Source organism: Leuciscus leuciscus (genome assembly GCF_965113295.1).
Source record: "Leuciscus leuciscus genome assembly, chromosome: 15".
Classification (NCBI taxonomy): Eukaryota; Metazoa; Chordata; class Actinopteri; order Cypriniformes; family Leuciscidae; genus Leuciscus; species Leuciscus leuciscus.
Genome location: NC_138739.1, coordinates 3925825 through 3937140, shown reverse-complemented (window position 1 = coordinate 3937140; position 11316 = coordinate 3925825). Strand labels below are relative to the sequence as shown.

Genomic DNA, 11316 nt, shown 5'->3' with positions numbered 1-11316 from the left:
AGCCCATAGACCGTCCCCATCAGAACAAATATGGTTGAAAGTGGACAGCTTTACAGCTTTCCCACATTGTACTGAAGGTGTGACATTTAGCAAACCTCAGATGTACACACACATCTTGGCCGACAGACCTTTATCACTATCAGCACTTCTTTACGGATCACTAATGGCCCTTGTGGTAAGAAAGAGGGGGTTGGAGCAGGAAAGCAAACGTCTTTGTTCATTTGCAACCCTAAAAAACGCAAAAACAATGAAATATAGTTTTTCCATCACCATGTCCCTTTAGGGGCTCTGAATAAATCACATTTTTGTAGTGAGAACTATTAAATATTTGATAAACTATGCAACTACCTAAAATATTAACATTTTAAAAATACGCAATAATGCTATAATTTTAACACTCCCTGTTTTTACACAAACTAAACCACATGTAGCAAAGTCTATTTATTTGATCATTGTTTTTTAAATGTTGGTGTTTTAGCAAGATAATAACAATATTTTGGAATGAGCAAAAACTGTATTAAGACATATCCATAATTTTGGTAAAATGGTTGCAGTAATTGTGAACCAGATGTAAAATAAACAGAAAAAAAATGCTCAGATAATACTAATATTGACTTACAGATAACAAACATTCAAATGACAATTTGAGGACAAATTGGACAAGGACAAACATCCTTGAACAAGGACAAACATCCTTGTTAAAAAATAAAATTGCACCCGGTTCATATTATTTGCTGCTTTAATTATAATTCACAACTAGATTTGTCCTACTATATCAGAGCTAAATCTGATGAACTGCTTTATAACCTTAATGTTCTTCAGCCTCACTAATGAAGAATCAGGAATAAACACCAACCTCTTTGTTCTTCAGTGTGTTTCATTCTGCAGTGTTCTGGATCTCTCATGTTCTCACTGACCTTCAATAAACTCTGTCTTTGCAGATTTCAGCTCTTCCTGATGGTTTGATGCTCGTCTTCACTTGTAGCTGATGGGAATATTCCAGCATTTATTGGTGAATTGCAGTGGGAGGAGCTTCACTGAAGGAGGAGGAGCTTCACTGAAGGAGGAGGAGCAGATCTGACAAAATCAAGAAGAAATCACTTACTGAGTAAAAAAAAAATTGTCCTCCCACTTTAAGTATTTATAGTCACATTATAAAAAAAATAAGAATAAAAAAAAGATACAAAAATAAAAATATATTTACAGATTTGCACGAAATGGCGCACCAATTTAGTTAACTCAACTTGTTTTTTGTTTATTGTGTTGCATATGAAACATGGTTCATCACAGATTATTAAAATAAAAGTCATTATAAACCTTACCTATATCTTGTAGATGTCACAATAGCTGATCATGTCGTTTGCTCAAATCTGTTGACAATAAAATGAGCTTAATGTGTGAATTTACAGATCTGAAGACATCAGCATAATGAATGAGGAGAAAACAGGATCTATTGACACGAAATAAAGAGGCTTTTCAGCTGCTCTGATAATAGTGATGAGCCATAGACTATCAATACTCATTCAACAAGCCATTCAGGATCAGCAGATCATCTCACTTTATTATAAGTATTTGCTGCTAGAAACAGATTGTTTGAGTCAGAATATCTGCTGAAAGACAATAAAAGTGCTTTAAAATGACTATTATTTCTCAAATGACAGAAAAGTTAGTAAAATAGTAATAATAAAAGACAGACACTATGACACCCATCTTAAACAAATTAAATATCTTGAGTCCCAAGTTTGGTTTGAAGATGAAAAAACGGTGTTTGACATGAACTTGCAGCTATGGTGGCAGAGGACCTCTTTTCACACCTCAACAGGAGGTCAAGTCAAGTCAAGTCAAGTCAAGTATATTTGTATAGCGCTTTTCACAATACAGATTGTATCAAAGCAGCTTCACAGTATTAAATTAAAATAATACAACAAGGTTTGTTTCTAGTGGAATTTATTGATTGATAAAATTAAATTAAATATCCCCAAAATATCCCCAACTGAGCAAGCCAAAGGCAACAGTGGCAAGGAACCGAAAAACTCCATCAAGTGACCTAATGGTGTCCTAAAACTCCATCAGGTGACCTAATGGAGAAAAAAAACCTTGGGAGAACCCAGGCTCAGTCGGGGGCCAGTTCTCCTCTGGCATTTATGAGCTAGAGGACGGATTGTAGTTTGAACTGTAAGATTAAAAATATTCTATGAATGCCTGGCTGAAGAGATGCGACTTTAATCTAGTTTTAAACTGGGAGAGCGAGTCTGAGCAACGAACAGTATCAGGAAGACTATTCCAGAGTTTTGGAGCCAAATGTGAAAATGCTCTCCCTCCTTTGGTGGTTCTGGATATCCTAGGTATGACCAAAAGCCTTGAATTTAGTGATCTTAAAGAGCGCGATGGATTATAGGGCGATAGAAGATCCGTTAAATAGACTGGAGCTAAGCCGTTTAGGGCTTTATAAGTAGCAATACCTTGTAATTAATACGGTGCTTTATAGGTAACCAATGCAGTGATGATAAAATCGGTGTTATATGATCATATTTTCTTGACCTAGTAAGAACTCTAGCGGCGGCATTTTGGACTAACTGTAGCTTGTTTATTGAGGATGCAGGACAACCAGCTAATAAAGCATTACAGTAATCCAGTCTCGAGGTCATGAATGCATGAACTAACTTTTCTGCATCAGAAACTGATAGCATATTACGTAGCTTAGCAATGTTTCTAAGGTGGAAAAAGGCTGTTTTTGTAACATATGAAATATGATTTTCAAAAGACAGGTTGCAATCGAGTAGAACACCCAGGTCTTTTACTGTAGAGGATAAAGTAACAGGACATCCTATGATGTTAAAGTTGTATTGTGCGAGGTTTTGTGGGCGGTTTTTTGAACCGATAAGTATTACCTCTGTCTTGTCTGGATTTAATAAAAGAAAATTACGCGTCATCCAATCTTTTATATCTTTAACACACTCCATTCAGTACACACTCAATTGCGTTTTCATCTGGCCGTGATGAAATATATATTTGAGTGTCATCAGCATAACAATGGAAACTAATTCCATGTTTCCTTATAATATTTCCAAGTGGCATCATATATATTGAGAATAACAGAGGGCCTAACACAGATCCCTGCGGCACTCCATAGTTTACTGGAGTTATGATAGATTTTTCTCCATTTAAATAGACAAAATGGTAGCGGTCAGATAGGTATGATTTGAACCAGCTTAATGCTTGTCCTTGAACACCAGTATAATTTTGTAGTCTATCTAAGAGTAATGTGTGATCTATAGTATCGAACGCAGCACTAAGATCAAGTAAAACTAGTATTGAGATACAGCCTTGGTCAGAAGCTAAAAGTAAATCATTTGTGATTTTAACGAGCGCAGTTTCAGTGCTATGATGCGGTCTGAATCCAGACTGAAACTTTTCATAGATATCATTTTGTTGCAAGAAAGAGCCCAGTTGAGCGGACACCACTTTTTCTAATATTTTAGACATAAATGGAAGATTTGAAATGGGTCTATAATTTGCTAGATTATTATGATCTAATTGTGGTTTCTTAATGAGGTTTTATAACTGCCAGTTTAAATGTTCTTGGAACATGACCTAAAGATAAAGACGAGTTAATAATATTGAGGAGAGGCTCTTCCACTACAGGTAACACTTCTTTCAGTAGTTTAGTTGGTATAGGATCTAATAAACATGTTGTTGTTTTAGATGAAGTGATAAGTTTATTTAACTCTTTTTGTTCTATAGTTGTAAAGCACTGTAATTGTTCTTGCGGGGTGATAATTGAGGCTGAATTATAAGGCACAATTGAAGATTGAACGTTTACAATTGTGGTTCTGATGCTTTCTATTTTCTCAGTGAAGAAGTTCATGAAATCATTACTACTAAACTGTAACAGGATATTTTGATCGGGTGACGTGTGTTTATTTGTTAGTCTAGCCACGGTGTTAAATAAAAACCTTGGATTGTTTTGGTTGTTTTCTATTAGTTTGCGGAGGTGCTCAGCCCTGGCCGCTTTTAGGGCCTTTTTATAACGTGACATACTGTCTTTCCACGCTATTCTAAAGACCTCTAAATTAGTTTGTTTCCATTTACGCTCTAAAATACGGGTTTCTCTCTTTAGAACATGCGTAGTATTGTTGTACCATGGTGCTTTAATTTTCTCTCTGACCTTTTTTCATTTAATCACATCCAATGTTCAAGAGAGAATGGTGCTCATAGTGCTAGTTAGTTCTTCTAGTTCATCTGTTTGTTTGGGTTCAGGCAGCAGCTGAGAAAGATTAGATAAGCAATTTGAGAAATTATCTATGGTGGATGGAAGGATTGTTCTGTCTGGTTGATAACGCGGCGCCGCATGACATATTACAGCAATACGTAATGTACAAGTTAGCATGTAATGATCAGTGACATCATCACTTTGTGGAATGATATCTATATCGGTTGGATCGGTTCCATGTGATATAATTAAATCGAGTGTATGATTAAGACGATGAGTTGGTCCGGTGACGTTTTGCTTGACCCCAAATGAATTTAATAAATCTGTAAACGCAGCCCCTAACGCATCATTTGGATTATCTACGTGTATGTTAAAATCTCCAACAATTAATGCTTTATCGACATTGACTAATAGGTCTGAGAGAAAATCTGCAAACTCTTTTAGGAAATCAGCGTAAGGCCCAGGCGGTCTATATACGGTAGCCAAGGCTAGAGATAATAGTGATGTTTTTCTAACATCTAAGAGCGTAACATTTAGTACAAGTACTTCAAACGAAATAAACTTATAACCTGTTTTCTGAGTAACATTGAGAATATCTCTATAGATTGTTGCAACACCGCCGCCACGACCAATCAGACGGGGCTCATGCTTATAACAATATCCAGGAGGAGTAGACTCATTTAGACCGAAATAATCATTTGATACTGTAGGATCAGGGCTTGTCTCTCTATTTAATAGATGTCTGAAATCAGGGGTTATCCCTGAGAGCTTAAAAATGGCCACAGTCACCCCTATACTAAAGAAACCTACACTGGATCCTTCTATTTTAGCAAATTTTCGCCCTGTTTCTGTTCTACCTTTCATCTCTAAGGTGATGGAAAAAATGGTCTCTCTGCAACTCCAATCGTTTTTAACTAACAATTACATCTATGAGACCTTCCAATCAGGTTTTAAAACACTGCATAGTACGGAAACGGCCCTTGTAAAAGTTCTAAATTATATTTTAATGGCTACTGACTCGGGTGATTCTGTCATTTTAGTTATGCTAGACCTGTCTTCAGCCTTTGATACCGTTGATTATGAAATCCTCATCTCTCGCTTGGAGTCCTATGTGGGTCTTGGAGGAACGGTCTTAAATTGGTTCAAATCTTTTTTAACAAATAGAACTTTTTCGGTTAAAATAGGAAATTTTAATTCATCATCACGCAAGCTAACCTGTGGTGTACCGCAGGGGTCTGTTCTTGCACCTACTCTCTTCTCTCTTTATCTACTTCCCTTGGGATCTATCTTTAGGAAACACAACGTTTCTTTCCATTGCTACGCGGATGATATGCAAATCTATCTGCCTCTGACCTCCGAAAAAAAGCAGGCTCTTAGTTGTTTATCCGCCTGTCTGGACGACGTAAAATCATGGCTCTCAAAAAATTTTCTTTTTTTAAATTCAGATAAAACGGAAGTTATTGTCTTTAGCCCCTCCGAAATTAGTAGACAAAACTCACAAAAGTTGGAGTTCTTAAATCTGAGTACCTCATCCCAAGTGCGAAATCTGGGTGTGATGATCGATAACAGTCTGAAATTTGACAGGCAAATTGCCTCTGTAGTGGGCTCTAGTTTTTTCTATCTACGCTCTCTCTCTAAAATTAAATATTTTCTCTCTAATGCCTCTTTAGAGGTTGCTGTCCATGCCTTCATTACATCGAGGCTGGACTACTGCAACTCTCTATATTATGGTGTTGCTAAGACTCAAATTTCACGCCTACAAGTTGTTCAAAACGCAGCAGCGAGATTCCTGAAGGGATGTAAAAAGTTTGATCATGTTACACCCCTTTTAAGATCCCTACATTGGTTACCTGTTCAGCATAGAATTGAATACAAAATTATATTACTGGTCTACAAATCGCTAAATAATCTTGCACCATTATACCTGTCGGACCTACTTCACCTATACACCCCTAAGCGAGTAGCCTGGCAAGCCAGACGTACATCAAGATGTTTAGTCTGGCAACTCACCATAGACACGGTCAATCCGAGGGGCGGGATAAACGGCTGTCTTTCAAATTCCCTCTGCACGCAATAGGACAGCGCTTCAACCAACCAGGGGTGCGTTTCCCGAAAGCATCGTTGGCCAACTATGGTCGCAAGTTCATCGCAATGTCCATTGAACTCTATTGGCAACGAGGGAACTTGCGACCATAGTTGGCTAACGATGCTTTCGGGAAACGCACCCCAGAGCGTTTTCCCAACAGAGGAGCTAACGTTAGTTGATAGATTCAACTTTTAAATCTGGCCGACAAAACTACGAACACATCTTCCTTTTTTTAAGAATGACTTAAGTGCCGTTCTTTGTTCTTTTCTCAAAGAAAAACTTAACTCCAAGTCCTCCAGAGTTGTGGCCAAAGCCGATTCGAAAGACCGCTGTTCTCCATCCGCAGCAGCCGTCATTCTTTGTATTCAAGTAGCAGGGAACCGTCACAACTCTGTCGTCATATGTTAAGCCCGCCCCCGCCTACTCTATACACGACGTGATTGGCCTGACCCAATTTAGGTTTTTGCAGCAAAAAGGTCTATTGAGAGTTGCTAAACTGACCCTGGCTGCAAAATCATTTTGCTGCCGCTAGGGTGCGTCTAGATTTCTAGGCTACTAAGCGAGGGCTTAGATCGGAAAACAAATTCCTCCTTCAGATTCCCAGAACCCGCTTGAAAAACAGGGGTAATAGAGCGTTTGAAGTGGCTGGCCCCACGTTGTGGAATAAACTCCCAATCCAAATCAAAATGGCTTCCACTTTATCTGAGTTTAAATCTGCTCTGAAAACTCATCTGTTTGATTCAGCTTTTAATATGTAATTTTTTTTTTTTTTTTTTGTTTTTTTTTTTATTGATTACAAGTGATCATTGATTGTTTTATTGTGTATTTGATTGTAATTATTGTACAGCACTTTGGTCGGTCGACAGCCGGTAGTAAATGTGCTCTATAAATAAACAGAACTTGAACTTGATTTGGTTTAAGCCAGGTTTCAGTAAGGCAAAGTACATCGAAGCTATTATCTGTGACTATTTCATTTACAATAACTGCCTTAATTGTGAGTGATCTAATGTTTAGAAGACCTAGCTTTAGAAATTGTTTTTGTTTACTAATAGCAACATTTTCTATTTTAATAACAATTAGATTTTTCCTAGATCCTGCAGTAGATTTATTATTTGATCTCACTAAACGAGGAATAGACACGGTTTCTATGCAATGTTCTACACTAGTATTTATATCAGTTAAATTGGTGCAGCAGAGACTATGATTTGGACTTTTGGTTACTAGTCAAACGGTATTTAACATTTTGGAGATGTTATCCGACAGAAGATCTGCTCAGAATTTGCTTGGGTGTAAGCCATCAGCACGGAAAAGCCTAGGACGCTCCCAAAACAGATTCCAATTATTTACAAAGAGCAGTTTCTGATCATTGCACCATGACATTAACCATTCATTTAGCGCAAATAATCTGCTGAACTTTTCATGCCCTAGTCGGTACGTGGGAAGCGGTCCTGACACAATGATCGTTGTTTCAGGCGATGTGCTGCGTACCGTATCGATCAGGCTCCTGAAGTCTTTCTTCAGAACCTCCGTCTGGCGCAGCCTGATGTCGTTCTCTCCCGCATGCAGGACCACAGTTCCGACGCGCTCGTCACCGTTCAGAATCTCGGGAACGCGAGCAGCGATTTCAGAAACACGAGCACCAGGAAAGCAGTGACTGTGCACCTTACTTTTACCTAATGTAGCGTGTACGTGCCGAACGATGGAATCGCCGATGATCATAGCATCGCGTTCTGTTTCGCGTAGAGGGGAGAAGCGGTTTTGTGTGGATAACTCGAAAACCGGGAGGGTCGGAGAGAGTCTTGGTCTAGACCTGACTCGCGTCTTCCGCTGCGGAACCACCCAGGCTTCGTGGTGGCGTGTTGGAGCCGGAGTGAACGAGACCATGGCTGATTGCGACCGATGCTGAGGAACGCACGGAGTAGACGCGGTCGGAGTCAGCGGGTTAGTAACGTTAAACACTGATTTGTGTGCATCGGCGCGTGATGTTTCAAGAGCCAAACACCGGTCTCTCAGCTCGGCCTGTCTCAATAAAAGGTCGTGGATCTGTTTCTCAACAGCTTCCAGCTCAGACTGCAGTGCGTGCAGCTCAAATGTGTCCTCACCTGCACCAAAAGGTAGACTATTTACATCTGATATTGTAGAAAAGGCCCCAAAGTTATGTTTGTGTTGCTATTATTTAGTACAGTTGACCATATTGTGAGTTATGTTTTACGTTTACTGCCGTTTATTCAGTGCTTGTAATAGGATAGCGGACGCGCGCGCTGGTTTGTATATTGTATGTGACGTCACGCAGTTCGTATGCAGTATGAAAGATAGTCGGTCGGTTGTCATAGTTAGTACGCAGTACGATAGAGATCGTCAGTCAGTTGGATTCTCATTGTGAGCGACATTTTCCTCAGAGTGTGCGTGAATGAGAAAAGTAAGTATTTCTGCTGTATTACTCGTGATATTACATTTCTTTGTTAGCTGTTATTTCTGTTATTTGATATGGATGAGAGTTAGGAGTTTAAGGGTCGCGACGCGAGCGTTGTGTTAATTATATTCGCGTTCGGACGTTACTTTCTAGCTTCGGTCCACCTGATTTATACTTTACTACTTATCAGTACTTTGTGGTTGAGTAAAATATGAAGTAAGTTGTGTTAAATATTATTATCTGGACCATTATAGGCTATCTAGGCTATTGAGTAGCTATATCATAGATGACAGAAAGTTCGTTATTGGTGATTTAATGCATAGAAAATCTGAGAATCCCATGTAAGTGTTTGAATCTTTCTCTGCCTACATTTTAGAGTTTAAGATATATATAGTCATATTCTGACTATTGTTTATTTATATGGTAATGTATATTAGTGCTTAAGGAGAAATTATGTGTATGCATATGTTTCCTTTATTCATTTGTATTTTGTTTCTCTCTGTATAGAAACCACACTCAAATTACACACTGGAAATTACTGACACAAGAAAGAGGAAAGAATAAACAGAATAATAAGTACTATCTCTCAGCTCGTCATTTCATACTCTGGAATATTTGGCCTTAAGTGGTGTTCTGGCCGACACTCCTGAATGAACCTGGTGATAAACCCAGAATTAGCACCTAGACTGAGCGTCTACCCATTATCTTCACTTCATTGATGGTCCTTCGAGCCGGAGCACTGGGTTTACGTCAGAGATGGAATTACATCCAGAGTATGATGCTTGTGGTACACGTCCCAAGCGGCACATTCGCCCACCTGTGCGCTATGCAGATTATGAGGTCGATTATCGAGGCTACATCGGTGAGAGGTACAGAGAGGAATTAGAGAGTACTCACCAGGAGGGAAATGCCAGGATGACACCCTTCACCTCCCCTTATGACTCTCCCCTTCGCCTGCAGAGGCGGGATGCTATTCTTCAGGAGATGGACCTGGGCTATAGGGCGGAGAACCAACAGCACAGCCAGGAGAATCAGCTAGCCCCCCAGCGGTTTCCGGAGAGAGAGTTTAGGGAACAGCTACGAGATTACTCTACTCCCCTACCTTCAGCGCTGCACCCCATACATCCACAGGAGGAGTGCCGAGTTGAGTTAGATGACATTCGTCATGGAAGACACCTCCTGCAGCAGACACAGCGGCACATGGCATCAGACTTAGTCGAGCTTAGAGCATTGCGAGCAGACATGAGACAATTAGTAGATGCTGTTCGCAACATGCAGAGTCCTACCTCTATTCATACCAGAAAGCCAGAGTTAATGGTGATGTCGCCACGGCCACCTGTTGAAAGTGAATCTAGAGCTGAGGAAGAGGATGATTGGCCTGCACCACCACCATGGCCAGACCCAGTAATGGACAAGCTTCCGCTAGACCCACCTATGGCACCATCTCTTATTAGGAGGATAGATGAGGTTCCAAGAATTAAGGAAGAAGCACTGCCAGCCCCAGCTCCTGACATGTATGTGGGTCAGCCACAAGTTAATCACTCAGCACGTGGGGCCCTTCCTACTGCAAAGCCATGGGATGACACTGCCCGTCATCTATCGCCCTGGCTCAAGCCCGTTCAGTTTCCTGCGCAGCCACACAGATTACCTCCAGCTGAGCCCAAGTACCCTACGGCTTATGGTGGTCAACGGAGTGAGCTTGGCTGCAACCTAACGCCCCAACAGCGACATCCAGGCATGGCATGGACACAGCCCCTGCCCTTTAGCTCACCTCGGGGTCATAACTACGTCTCAGAGCCAAGTTACCGGGGGCCACGCCCAACAATCCGCAACTTCTCAAGTCGGGACCCAAGTGAGTTCGCACGGCTCAAGATCTCATTGGAGAACCTCTTACCACATGATGCATCTGAGTTGTTTAAATACCAAGTGTTGGTTGATCACCTACAACTAGAAGAAGCCAGGTTAATAGCAGATGCTTACCTTAACTCCCCAACACCCTTCTCAGACACAATGGTTGCCCTGAATGACAAGTTTGGCCAACCACATCAGATAGCGCTGAGGCGTATTGCTGCTGTGATGGACTCACCAGACATAAGGCGGGGAGACTTTGCTGCATTTGAGAAGTTTGCACTCCAGATACAGTCACTTGTGGGGATGCTGAAGACACTAGGCCACGAGGGTGAAGTGGAACTACAGTGTGGCTCACATGTTGCTCGTCTGCTGAGCAAGTTGCCGCCAGAGCAGAGAGCGGAGTTTCGCCGCTGCATGTACCATCAGGGCACACAAACCCACACCTTAACTAATCTTTCAGATTGGTTGAAATACGAGTCTTGGTGTCATGATTTTGAAGGACAGTTAGCTGTGAGAGGAGCTCGAGAGAAGCCGGTGTCCAGATATGAGGGTAGGAAGGGTAAGCAACCTCCCACTGTCCTCCATGGTGCGAAGGATACAGCTAAGAAACCTGAGGCTCCAGTGCCAAGCCGCTCCTTCAAAGGGAACAAGAGCAAGCCATATTGTCCATTCTGCAATAATGAGGAACACTACCTTAGCCAGTGTACAGAGGTATCCAGGCTAACAAAGGATCAGCTGACTGAATGGATAAGG

The 11316-nt window shown here is 40.8% G+C and overlaps 1 long non-coding RNA gene across 1 annotated transcript in view; it reads left to right on the top strand.

Moving 5' to 3' along the window:
• LOC309476489 overlaps positions 1-11316 on the top strand; it is a 255796-nt gene that overhangs the window by 16026 nt on the left and 228454 nt on the right. The gene's annotated exons all lie outside the window — the stretch shown is intronic.